A 14231-nucleotide genomic window follows, 5' to 3' on the forward strand; every position below is an offset into this window, starting at 1 on the left:
TCTAGTACATAGACTGTATGAAGGACCCTACAAGAGATGCCACCAGAGGAGACTGACAATTTTCACGATAGTTCTCTTGCATATGGTAAATGCGTGCGTATGTTCTATTTTTAAAATAAAAACATTTTCAGGTCATTCACTACTTTATGCTGCTGTTAAGCACTGGAACATTTGTTACCTGTGTGCAAAAAGCTTTTGAGGATAGCTAGGGGTAGTCACATAAGGGTAATCCAGATAGCTTTTGAGGACAGTCACAATTCTTCAACTCGTTCCACCTTGCTGCGGAGAATTCCTGCTTTTGATTAACTTAGACATTCTCCTGTAACAAAAAACCTCCAGCTCTCCTTCAGGCTACCTATATTCCGATGGAAAAGTCAGGAGACTTCAAAGAGAAGCTGAAATTTTTGATTCATAACATCAACCAAAGAAATACCAAAACCTGCTTACGCAAATCTGATTTACCGAAGTGTCAATATCCAGAGAAACCACCTAAATAAAAGCCTGGTGAAATTGCCTTTTTTTGTTAGCACAGCTGTACCCTGCAGAGCACGGGTAGCCACTTCCACTGCATCGTGCTTTTCCAGGTTTTCTGTCCTTTCAGCACAAATATCAAACTTCAAACATTTAGGAACAGCAGTCTAACCACGTCTCTTCAGAACAGGAGCCGAGCTCTACATTCGGTTTGCAGGAAACGCACACAGAGGAAACTTCACAGGGAGAATGGTTTAAAAATTCACAGTTCAAGGAATTTTAAGAGACTTGTCAAAAAATAAATGCATTTTAAAAAGAAAAAAAAAAGGAAAGAAAACCACACAAGGAAAGAAAACCACACTATAATCCATACCTCATCATTACAACTAATTCAATTTTTTTAAATTATTTTATTTATTTATTTTTTAATTCTATGAAATGCTCTTACCTGCCCAGCAGACTGGAGCTACCTTTTCATGCTTGCTATCATTCCATAACCCATTCCCTCATGGGAAGAGGAATTCCCTGAGAGAGCCAGGACACGTCAAGGCGAGTCGGGCGCTGAACGACCCATCAACTCAGATTAAAGCTAAAAAACTAGCATTGTTTTAAGAAACGATTGGACAGCTTCTGCGTGGGGGTGGGACGGGATTACCGTATCCAAACTAGGTCTGAGCTATAAGGGATTACCTGGAGAATCTGTGTCCTAGCCCTTGCTAACAAATGAGTTGGGTTTGAAATACGCTGCCGGGCTACGCACACCTTGCTCAGTTGTGCAACAAAAATGACCTTTGCTGGTATTTATTTGAGTTCTTCAAATCAAAAAATGCCACTTGGAATACATCAACAGCAAATCCTTTCTTTGCTCCCTCCTTTCCTTTCCTGTCCCACCCCACCCCCCCCCATAACAGCAATTACCACCCAGCAGATGCAATTACAAATTTATCCTCAGTCTCACAGTCTATTTAGCCCTCAAATTGTGTCAATCAATTAGTTCAACGTCAGGAACAGCCGTGTTTGAAAAATGGCAAGTAAGAAGAAGCAGTGAGAGATAAACCAGAGGAGGAGGTTAGCCCTCTAATAGAATCATGTTCTATTAGAGGAAATTACACTGGAAACCCAATTCCCTTCAGGTTTAATACCAGCTCCTGAAGCTCACCAAGCAGTCTCAGAAGCCTTATACAGAAGGTTTTATACCCAATTCCTGTATTTGCAGAGCTCATATCCAAGATAACAGGCTGGTTTTTTGGCACACTGTATTAATTTTATAGTGGGAAGACTGAAAGAGCAGATTTGTTAAGCCAGCAGCCCCCAGTAGCACACTTTAGAGAAGCAACTCCAGGTAAGACAGATCTCTGTAAGAAGCTGACTTTTGGTATTAACAGGTTGAGCCCCTCTCAAAAAAAAACCAAAACGGATAGATGGCTGTAAGAGCACAGCTTACAACAAAGCCATTGATCTTTATTTTTCTGATGCTAAATTTGTAGATTGCTTTGCCAGGCGACAAGTTCTGGGTCACCAGCTGCCTTTCTGCCAGCCTGAAAATTGTTGTTTGACAGTATATTTATTCCACCAGCGACACAAAAGCATTTCACCAGCACATACAGAGAACCTTTCTTCGCTTGCTCTAGTTCACCAAATACGTTTGACAGTATATATTTATTCCACCAGCGATACAAAAGCATTTCACCAGCACATACAGAGAACCTTTCTTCGCTTGCTCTAGTTCACCAAATAATTATTTTTTCCCAGGGTAATTAGACAAGAACACACAAACGTTACTAAAAAAACACTGTGTAACCCTCTATAAATAAAACACTGACATTCTGTACGTATACCAACATTATCCCTTGTATCCACACACACAAGCATACTATTTCCCAGAGCCCCTAGATTCCTCCACAGTTCATGCAAAGGTTAGGTCACATCCTTGCTTCAATGTACTCACTTCATATTAGGGCAGATTTAAATTTCATATTTAACAGACAATGGAATAGCATGACCTTTGGGTAACGCAGAAAAATGTCCCAAAAGCCCACTTCAATTTTCAGCAGATGTTGATTCGACATATTTGTCAGTGTAAATCCTCTTAGAGCTCAGCAACACATTCAGCAAAGGAACACAACCGAGACCAGCACACACACATTTATTTCATGGGGGAGAACAGACATTTTAAAGAAAGCAGCTTGGGAGAAATGCACAGCCAAGGAATAAACTGACTGACTTCTTTTCTAAAAATTCTATCTAATATTTTTCTAGCAACCCAACTGAAAGAGCTTCAAGTTTGCAATGAGAGAGATACAAGAAGTGATTGCACAGATGAGAAAAAAAAAAAAAAAAAGAAAAAATAGTAGGTTTTTATCTTTTACTGTTTATAGTCAGTAAAAGCAAATACGATTTCATATTTCCGTGTGAAGACTGTGGCACCACTATAAACAGCCCTATCTGAGCCCAAAGCAATGTGTGTTTTAAAAGGGGAAAAAAAACCATGAAGCCACAAGAGTCCGATAGCAGATGGGAGCCCAGGGACTTTTCTGCATGTGAAGCACACTAAGAGCCTTCCCCTGCTCTCCTATCACCCTCGTACGCTCGCTGATAAATGCTCCATAATTAGAAGACCCAAGTGGGGATGTCTGAAATCCATCTGACCCGAGGGAACGAGTTTAAAAACCTGACCCAGCTTTTAGCGTGCCAGATACTCCTGTGCTCCATTTCTGCCTACTGGAAGGAGCTGGCAAAAGCAAGACAGAAGAGACAGACTCAACTAAATTTGGTATTCAAACAGGGGATTAAGGAAAGGATATTTTGGGATGTAGGAAGTACTCAAAAGAAGGCGTCAAAGAAAAAAAAAAATTATTACATTTAAATCAGAGAATGGGAAAGGTCAGGAGATACGTAAAAGCAAAGAGCAAGGGGGAAGAAACTTCATTCCTTTACGTTCTCTGTCTGTGCAGAGCTCTGCATTCAAGGCATCTTTGGGTGATTACATTTAAGTCAGAGAATGGGAAAGGTCAGGAGATACATAAAAGCAGAGACCAAGGGGGAAGAAACTTCATTCCTTTACGTTCTCTGTCTGTGCAGAGCTCTGCATTCAAGGCATCTTTGGGATTGCAAGAATCACCAGTGGTGACCGCTCAGGACAGAGGCATCAGCACTTCACTGCAGGCAATGTTAAAACACAAGTCACTGACCAACCAGCTAAACCAGGAAACACGCAAATAATCTGCTTCTGTGGAACTCGCCTTCAGTAAATTTTCCATTCCGGGAAAGATAAATCAATCTGACACTAATTACATCTAAAAACTGCAAGTAATGACGTTACGGTGGGAAACACCCAACTCTGAGAACCTATTTTTGAGGAAGCCAGAAGCAGCTGGAGATACCGTCTTGCTTGTTTCTTTGGTAGAAGAACACAAGCTGAATAATCCACTCTCATTCACAGAAACCTTCTGACAGCAAAGAGGAAAGAAAATTGTTGCTCTGAAACTTAACTATTGTTTTTGCATTTCTTCACACGCCAACGATAACAAGCACTGCCCTACCTAATTACCAAGTATTAAAAATAGGAACACAGCAGCAGTGATGCACCTGGCAATTTTGGTTTACCAAAGGCTCTGATTTCTTGTACAGCAACATATAATACAGAAATAAAATCTAAATGTTTTCTCAAAGAGCACACGAAGCATTGAAGGACTAGAAGGCATCCACCAGAGAAGAGGAGGCTGAGGGGAGACCTCATTGCCCTCTACAACTCCCTGAGAGGAGGGTGGAGAGAGGTGGGGGTTGGCCTCTTCTCCCAAGGGAATAATGACAGAAGCAGAGGAAATGGTCTGAAGTTGGGGCAGGGGAGGTTTAGATGAGATATTGGGAAAAATGACTTTCCTGAGAGGGTGGTCAGGCACTGGAACAGCCTGCCCAGGGAGGTGGTGGAGTCACCATCCCTGGAGGGATTTCAGAAACATGTAGAGGTGGCACTTCAGGGCATGCTCTAGTGCCCGAGATTGTGGGGGTCTTTTATGTGCATATGGTTGGACTCAGAGGTCCTTTCCAGCCATGAAGATTCTGTGATTCAGTGTTTTTGCAAGCACAGTGTGAGGACTAAGCTGTATCACAGAAGAAACTCTCTCATGTTGCACACAAAGCAGCACGCAGGAGGGAGAAAAGGGCTGTGAAAAAAAGATTCTGCAACAAACCAGCGAGGAGCGAGAAGCAACAGGAAATGAAGAGGCTTCCTCACCACATCCGAGGTTGGAATACAGCTTGGATTTGGCACCATCAGATCACTTTCCCTGTTGGCTGTCTCCAGCTCCCCCCCCTTAAATGCTGGGGTAGTATTTAGGTGGATAAAAAACTGTAGCCCATGCCAAGCTGCTGGCTCCCAGAGAGGCAGAGCAGATGCGACCGAACAAATCCGCCTCTTCTCAGATCACGCTCAGGATATTTTACTGGAAGTACATCACGAAGCAACCACCAACTTTCCAGTTCTAGGTCAGAAACTTTTAATGAGCAATTAGCTCAGACGCTCATCTTTATTGGCACCAAAAAGTATCTTTAAGCCTCTAAATTAACAAAAGTTATTTCCATCTATTCAGTAGAGCTTCCAAGTCAGAATTAGTCACTCGAAGTTTTAGACCGGGGTTGGGCCATTTATATGCAATTATACTCAATACCCAAAACATCCACCTTGCCTTAACCTAGAAATAGCTAGTTTTGTTAAGACATCATTTTTTGTGTGTCAATAAAAAAAAAAAAATTACAACAATAAACCCAACCTTTCTTAAAGGATTTTAAGACAACCACCCCCTCTCCAGAATTCCACACCCAGTACAGACTATTGGAAATTCACTTGCAGGAAAGCATGACACATTGAGGGGATGATCTAACAGAGAACAGGATTGCAAGCTACATGCTGTAGTGCAGGTCGGATCTATCTTGGGGATGTTGCTTCATTTAACCAGGGATATGCTCCCTTCTGCCCGGTTTTTGGTTTAGGCACATATCCATATCCCAAAACAAGCAACCCTCAGGTTTGGAAACAGCATTAGTCAGAGTTAGCCTGTGTCTTCTCTTCTCTCAAGCACCCTAAACTCTGCCCATCAAACCTTTCTTAAAGGATTTTAAGACAACCACCCCCTCTCCAGAATTCCACACCCAGTACAGACTATTGGAAATTCACTTGCAGGAAAGCATGACACATTGAGGGGATGATCTAACAGAGAACAGGATTGCAAGCTACATGCTGTAGTGCAGGTCGGATCTATCTTGGGGATGTTGCTTCATTTAACCAGGGATATGCTCCCTTCTGCCCGGTTTTTGGTTTAGGCACATATCCATATCCCAAAACAAGCAACCCTCAGGTTTGGAAACAGCATTAGTCAGAGTTAGCCTGTGTCTTCTCTTCTCTCAAGCACCCTAAACTCTGCCCATCAGGAAATACTTCCCAAGCCTTGCCCTCCACACTTCATACTGCTTTGTTCAGTTGGTTTAGTGGCAAAATCAGAAATCCATCCAAACACACAGAGGAAATGTCTTTGGCACCGAGGTGTAACCAGGGAGTACCCTAGGTAAGGACAGCCCCTACTTTCCAACAGGAAAGTATTAAGGCTGTGCTTTTTCCCAGCCTCTGCATACATGACTTCAGCAGCCTCAAAAAAAACCAACCCCAAAACAACCTAACCCCAAAACAAACAAAACCAAACCCCAAAACCCCCGGTAGTTTTTAACAGCCTGACCAGAACTGCCACATGTTCCTAACAGAAAATGATGTCACGTGGTCATTCACCTTCCTGAAGTCATTGACACGCTGCAAGGCAACTAGTTGGGTTCCTCTTAGGTAATTAAAACCTTCAAATTACTATCAGTAAAGTATTGCCTTATTTAGCATTCATTACGCCACACCAAGCTTTAGTTAAAGCTTCCAACAGAGGAAATGTCTTTGGCACCGAGGTGTAACCAGGGAGTACCCTAGGTAAGGACAGCCCCTACTTTCCAACAGGAAAGTATTAAGGCTGTGCTTTTTCCCAGCCTCTGCACACATGACTTCTGCAGCCTCAAAAAAAACCAACCCCAAAACAACCTAACCCCAAAACAAACAAAACCAAACCCCAAAACCCCCGGTAGTTTTTAACAGCCTGACCAGAACTGCCACATGTTCCTAACAGAAAATGATGTCATGTGGTCATTCACCTTCCTGAAGTCATTGACACGCTGCAAGGCAACTAGTTGGGTTCCTCTTAGGTAATTAAAACCTTCAAATTACTATCAGTAAAGTATTGCCTTATTTAGCATTCATTACGCCACACCAAGCTTTAGTTAAAGCTTCCACACCCAGGACTTTAAGAGTTGCCTTACATTTCTTGCTACCTACCAGCAACACTAGTGGTTCTCCATCCTCAAAATACCAAGAGTACCCACCAATGAGCCCGAGTCCATCAGACAATTTAATTTAAGAGATTACTTCAGTAAAGTATTGCCTTATTTAGCATTCATTACGCCACACCAAGCTTTAGTTAAAGCTTCCACACCCAGGACTTTAAGAGTTGCCTTACATTTCTTGCTACCTACCAGCAACACTAGTGGTTCTCCATCCTCAAAATACCAAGAGTACCCACCAATGAGCCCGAGTCCATCAGACAATTTAATTTAAGAGATTACTATTTCCCATTGCTAATTTCATTCTCCTGTAAGAGGTTACACTCCTGACAGTGCAGAGGACAAAGAAGCACACAACAGCTCTTCACCGAGGGGCAATTCACATTACACCATCTGACTTTTAAACTTTTAAAATTAGAATTACAGGCAAAGATGCCAGGCTGGAAGTCAGCAACCCAACCTTAAACCACAGCAACGTGTGCCAGACCAACTCACCTCAGCCAGCCATGGTACGAAACGTGCATTCACCAGGAATTGGCCAACACTAACCTGCATGAATGAAGACCAGGCTCACCTATACCCAGCAACCCAACAGTAACCTTAAACCACAGCGACGTGCGCCAGACCAACTCACCTCAGCCAGCCGTGGTACGAAACGTGCATTCACCAGGAATTGGCCAACACTAACCTGCATGAATGAAGACCAGGCTCACCTATACAAATGCTTTCTAAAGGCATTTTTACCTGATGCAAATGTACATATTGGTTGTTTTTCCAGCTTTAGCTGGGAAAGTTCTACAGCCTACGTCTTGTTCCCTAACTGAAATTAGGTGAATGAGAAAAGGAGAGTATCTCAGGACTAGATGGTTACAGATGTCTTCCCATAAGAAGCCTCACCTTTACTGTGATGAAAGCCCAAACAGAAGTTTTTTGGTTTTTGGTTTTTTTTTACCATGGGCAAGGCCAACTACTCATCTCTGGTAAACTGAGTGGTGAGGAAGAGGTAACACCAGAAGTGGGGAGATCCAAGACGAAATGCCTGTACATTCATCTCTAGTAAACTGAGTGGTAAGCAAGAGGTAACACCAGAAGTGGAGAGATCCAAGATGAAATGCCTGTACAACTATATTCACTTTCTCTTCCCAGAATCATCTCCTGTATCTAAAAAAAAAACAAAACAAAACAAAACACACAACTTCTCAAAGCCACCTTACACCCATCTGAAGGAAATTTCAGCTTACTGCAGTTTCCCCACCTCCCATTCCAACGGGCAACTTCTCCCCCAAAAAGTATTTCACCACAAGCGAGACAACAGCTGATATTCCAGAGCTGCTATTTTAAGGTTTGCCTGTGAGTGTTTCTGTCTAGCTAGACAGATTCACGGCCCCTGGCAACCTGCTGACTTGACAGGAGGGACGAATACCTTGTTTCACAAGCCCAAAACGCGGTGTGGATTACGCTCCTTGAACCAAAGGATGGAAAAAAACCCAACACCCAAACAAGCACTGAAAGCCTTTCAAGTACGCTTGAGCTCCAAAACTTTAGTCAGCAGCAGGCCTGGAAAAACATCCTTCTAGATGAGGTAATGATTGGTATTACATCCTGCAGACAAGTTCAGCATCTGGGCTTGCAAAGCAAAAGGCTGGGCTTCCCATGTTGTTAATCCTAACGGTAGCCTCTTGCTTGACTGAAATAGGAATCACGGTTCCTCAACAGCTGTTTCCTCGGACAAGCGAGAGAACAGCTGAAGAGGACTCAGGCCAGGCATGGACACAAAAAAAACCCCCAGACAACTAATTATTTAAAGTCACAACAGGCACACTGTGAGGCAGATCGTGCGCTGGGATACAGGCTACAATCACCCATTTAACTAAAATGAGGCAGGTCTTAAGATTTTTATTCCACTCCTTAAACCATCCAAAGCTGCTCCTTCACGCATTTCCTTTGGGACAGATTATAAGCGAAGCCAATGCCATTTGTCAGATACATAAAAAAACAATCAGGAAAAAGGGGCGTTCAATGAAGAAGAGCACATTTGCTACATAAGATCACCACAATTTTGGAAGGATTCTCCACGCCTTACTGGCAAGCGTTGCCTGCAGAGTCCTCCTTCCTTCCTACATTTAGGTCAACCAGGCTGAGTCAAGCCCTCCGTCAGCATCCCTTGCTTTCCAAACTTTCTATTCTAGATGAGAGACCTGCAGCCAGGCATGCTTTTTTCACATCATTTGTTCTCTCGGGCTGATACATTAACACTCATAAAGGCAGAAAGTAATGACATTTTTAAAAATAAATACAAGCAACTGGTGCGACATAAAACAGACTGTTTCTAAGGGCTTCTCTTGGAACATTTATCCGGCCTGCAAAAGTCTCCACACATCTCTTAAATGCCAAGTACTGCTCAAAAAAGTTCTACCACTATACTAAAGAGGCACATGGATCTTGCACGGGCATTACCTAGTATATCCTTGGGGAAAAGTCTGCTTTAAATGCTCTGGTTTGCACTACAGTTCAATAAACTTTGCGTGGCTTGTGTTCCCATATATGAATATCCATTCTGCTTGCGTTAGCTCCAACTGGTACTAAATCATTTCCGTCTCTATTTACGCATGTCACCTAAATTGTTATATAAACCAGGTAACTCTCCCTGCAAATTATCCCCTCAGTTTAAAAGCCAGGCCCTTAGATTCCATATTATAATGATTATAGCATATCTTTGCTGGTCCTGAAACTCCAATTCAGGCTTCTGAAATTACTTAGTGCCTTCTTACTGCAGCCAGTAAAGCTGGCTGGCTTTACCTGCCTTTTGAGCTATTTATAAATGACACTTCTGCGCCTTCACAGGAGTGTAACCAGCCCAGCTTTTGAATCAATAAGAATGAAAGTCAATGCCCAAACTAAAAACTTCAGTGAAACAATCAAGCTTGAGGATTGTATACTGATTGTGCCAATTATTAAAAAAATAGTAACTATCTATGTACGTTTCCAGTAGTTAGTTGACAGTTCTTGGAACTTTGAAACTGACACGCAGCGTACAAAGAGGAAACAAGCACCCCTCAGAACATTTCTGTCTTTAAGTATTTATTTAAGTAAAAATAAAAGTTATGTCACTTCAATTACTAACTCCAAACTAGCTACCAGCTAAAGAATTCTACTCTGTAGATTGCTGGATGAAAAAGAGAAGCCTTCTAGCAGAGGTGACACAAGGAATGGCTGTTTTTATGAGCAGTGCAACACACATCTGTTTGCAAAACAAGGCGTAAATGACTTTCCTGATAAACCCAAGAAATTTACCTTGACCTTGTTCTTCCTCATTCGAGAAAATAAAACCCAGGAACTAATATCACCTGCCTACAAGAGCAGCGTCTTGTTTACACAGATGGCAGTTCCTCATCGGATTGGCAAAATTCTTTCTGCTCATGTAACACTTGACTATTATTGTGGCTATTAAAGAAGAGTGGAAGTTAGGAGGGGGAAAAAATAATAAATAAATAAGATATTCTCCTAGAAACAACGTCTCAAGTTATCACATCAAACCCACCTAATCCAAGCAGGAAGGCAGTCCCTGTATGGTTTAGGAACTCAGGACTCTGCCTTCCCAAACCCTGAGAGCAGGGAGAGGTGAGGACAGAGCACCGGGACACGATGACTGCCGTCCCGTGCTGGCACAGACCCGGGGGAGTATCACACCCCTAGGTTTTGCAAACCCCTGCTGGCACGTATTCACGGAGAGGAATAAAATAGCCCAAAAGTTTCCATTGACCTAAACACAGAGTAATCCACTGGCGTCAACGCGAGGCTGAAAGGGGAGAAGCCCACCGTCCCTCAGCTTCGCTCCCGTCTGCAGGAGCTGACACCCAGAAAAAACAACCTCAGCAACTCAAGGTAGGTGAGCAGACACCAAATCCTGAGCGGCCATCGTCTGTTTCTGTTAGGAACAGAGAACACCGTGTTCTTATTTTAACTATATGCGCTTATTTGCCATCTGTTTAATTGCCATGTAGGCCAGAAACTCAACAGCCAGACTCAGCGGCGCGGCACCACCACCCTTTCCTGATGGGCAAGGTGATTTACAGTAACTCCATCTTCTACCTCCGCTCTAAACAAAGAAAGCGATAAACTATTTCGCCGCTGACCCGTTTCAGAAACTGCCCCAAAACATTAAAACTTACTACTGCTGCTTAAACATTACTAATAGTGCTACTAAAACCCTGTCACTGCAATACGCTTCACTTTTACAATTTCCTTCCGCTTGCTCCGTTACTTCCTCTTAAGAAAGTTCTTGCATCCCAGGGGGGCCAGGACTCTGCCTTCTTCACTGCACAAGGCTCTTCTTTGGGTCTACACAAGACTGCACATACACAGCAAGACATCCTGGTTGCAAATCCAAAAAAACCAAAACAAACAAAAAAAATTCTGCCTCAAACAGCAGCATTTTAAGAGTCTTTACAAGTCTTAGTAAGTCCTTACAAGAGCACACGGGTACAGCAAGAACTCTCCATTTTTTAAGACATCTGACAACGTCGAAGCGCAACAACTAGAAAATGTCAAAGCAGCACAGCCCTTTTGGAAGAAAAATCAAAAAAGAGGTAAGATGCACACATTTCAGCTTACTCCCAGAGATCCCAGCGTAAAGGTACCTCTATGAATAAATCTCGTTTGGATGCTTTTCTAGGCTCTCACCCAAACAGAGCAAAATGAGATTCTAGAAACTGCTAATAACTTGCAAGCACCTGCGGCTTCTGGATGGCAAAGGAAAGAGGAAAAGAGGAAAGAGGAAAAGAAGATCAAAGGAAAAGAGAAGAGCAAGAACCCGTGCACAAACTCAACATGTCTGTGTCTCAGCTTCACCAACACCTGCAAGGAAGGCTGCAAGAGCCAAAATGCCAATAACCCTTGTACCCTTCTCAACATGAAGACTCTCAGCATCTTTACTAGGAGACGACACAAAGCTTACTTTATGAGTTCTTAAGATTATAAGGAAAGATTCATCTGGGATCCCTTGTGTGGAGAACAGATAGTTAAACAACCAAACTATTATACATGCATAAAAGCCAAGACAGAGTAATGCAAAGAGTTAAAATAATATGGGAAAATGCTGAACCTTGAACTTGGCAGTTCACAGTTTTATCACTCAAGGGAAAAGATAAAAGGCCTGCTTCTGTTGGGCTTTCTGACCAAATGGAGTTGTCCTTTAAACAATCCCCAGAAGAAAAGAAATTAAAAAAAAAAAACCACCAACACAAAAGTACACAAAATTTAAGGTCTCAACCCACAATACAGTGAAAAGCAGTACATACACTAAAGAAAAGTGAAAGCAGGAGAGAAACATGCAATGCTGAAGGACAACCTAGGCCCTCTGTTACAGATTGATGTTTCCCTTGATAAAATGACAGCACGGCCAGGGCACGCTTGCGGAATTCAAACCCTCAGCCCAAAGCCATTCCTAGGATGTTATCATGATTCAAACTCTAATAGACAGCACAATCACTCTTACTTGCTATCTTACGTCCAGGACATGAGACTCTTCTCATCCAACCTCAAACTCCATCCCTAGGAACTTTCCTATCTTCTCATCACACTGCCACAAAAATCGTGGCTTCTGGAAAAACACCAAATCATTCACACAGAAATGAGTCTACTTCATGTATTCCAAAGATGCTACAAACCACTACAAAATGGTACACAAGACTAGCAAGGACTTCCCATGTCAGGGCTACTGATAGTATCTGATGTTCACAATGTGACAGCTAACTCCATCCAAAAGCCAGCTGCCACCAAATATAAGCTGCGCGTTGGCATTTATCTGATCCTGCTGCAACTGTGATTGAGGAAAGGAAACCAAGAGAGATTTGAATCTCTTTTAGAGGAGCCCTTTATCTCGCAACCCATCTTGAGGTCAGACCACCAGGAGGCAGGGAGCAGACACACATAACCCGATCTAGGCCAGGTTGGATGGGGCTTGGAGCAACCTGGTCTGGTGGGAGGTGTCCCTGCCCAGGGCAGGGAGGCTGGAACTTGATGACTTTAAGGTCCCTTCCAACTCTAACCATTCTATGATTGCATGAATTGAGGTGTGCTGCGTGTTCAGCATTGCTTTGAGTTTTCCAGGTTCAAGGAGAGGCTGTACACCTCCTGAAGCTCTTCAGGGTGGCCAGGGCCATTTTTAAAGACATTATTTTCAACGTCCTTTAACACAGCCTGCGGTGACAGTGTCTTGCTGCTTGCTTTCTTCTGCTGGTCGTGCTGTTTTCTCACTGCGGTGAGAAACTGACCAGAGGTGGCTGGTCTGTTCTCTACTCCTTTTCTCTTTCTCTCCCCTTTTCTCCAGATTCATGAACCCAGCAAACGTGCGTCCGCAATCGAACCATTCTATGATTCTGTGATCTAGGGGAAGAGGGTGGCCACCTTCAGCGGCAGCCAGCATCGGACCAGCTTAGACACGGTGGAAGAACAACCCCACGGCTGCTTATCCCCATCTCAGGTTGGGGCTGTTCACCTCCCCCTTTGGAAGGCTGGGGGGAGGAAGGATGCAGAACAAAAAAAAAGCCAAATTCACAGAATCACAGAATCGTCGGAGTTGGAAGGGACCTTCTAGAGATCATCTAGTCCAGCTCCCCTGCCAAAGCAGGGCTGCCCAGAGCACATCACCCAGGAGCATCCAGGTGGGGCTTGAAGGTCTCCAGAGAAGGGGACTCCACACCCTCCCTGGGCAGCCTCTGCCAGGGCTCTGCCACCCTCACCCCAAACAAGTTCTTCCTCACATTGGAGTGGAACTTCCCATCTTCCAGCTTGTGCCTGTTGCCCCTCGTCCTGTCCCTGGGAACCACTGGAAAGAGTCCGGCTCCATCCTCCTTCAACCCACCCTTTAGATACTTGTCAGCATTGAGAAGGTCTCCCCTCAGCCTTCTCTTCTCCAGGCTAAAGAGCCCCAGCTCTCTCAGCCTTTCATGCCATGTCACCCTTTGGTGTCATGCCATCCTCTTCACCCTTGAACCACCTCGAGGAGCAAGGGCGAGGAGGTCGGAAGACACTGGCCATGGGCTGGCGTGAAGGGTCTGAAGGCCAAATGTGGCACAACGAGCCCAACTCATCCAGCCGTCAGCGTGGTTCCGAGCCAGATGGCACACTCCTGCCTACACCCAGCTGCCGCCACCTGCTTTACGTTTTGTTCATTTATATGTATCCATAGAAAAAAAACCAAAAATAAACCAAAAATATCCACAAAAAACCCAACCAAAAAAAAAAGCCAAACCCCAACAAAACCTCGAGAGGCCTATTTTCTGCCTCTCGGTCACCAGCACCGGCCTGGGCAGCACCAAACAATTAATTTCCCCCGGCTGAGGGGCTGGAGCAGGGAGGGATTTCTGACAGGGCACCCCCTTTCC

General features: G+C 43.7%; 1 protein-coding gene across 1 annotated transcript in view; it reads right to left on the bottom strand.

Moving 5' to 3' along the window:
- LRRFIP1 (leucine rich repeat (in FLII) interacting protein 1) overlaps positions 1–14231 on the bottom strand; it is a 235419-nt gene that overhangs the window by 220908 nt on the left and 280 nt on the right. The window lies entirely within an intron of this gene.

The sequence above is a fragment of the Calidris pugnax genome, unplaced genomic scaffold (assembly GCF_001431845.1).
Source record: "Calidris pugnax isolate Ruff unplaced genomic scaffold, ASM143184v1 scaffold184, whole genome shotgun sequence".
In the NCBI taxonomy this organism is placed as follows: domain Eukaryota; kingdom Metazoa; phylum Chordata; class Aves; order Charadriiformes; family Scolopacidae; genus Calidris; species Calidris pugnax.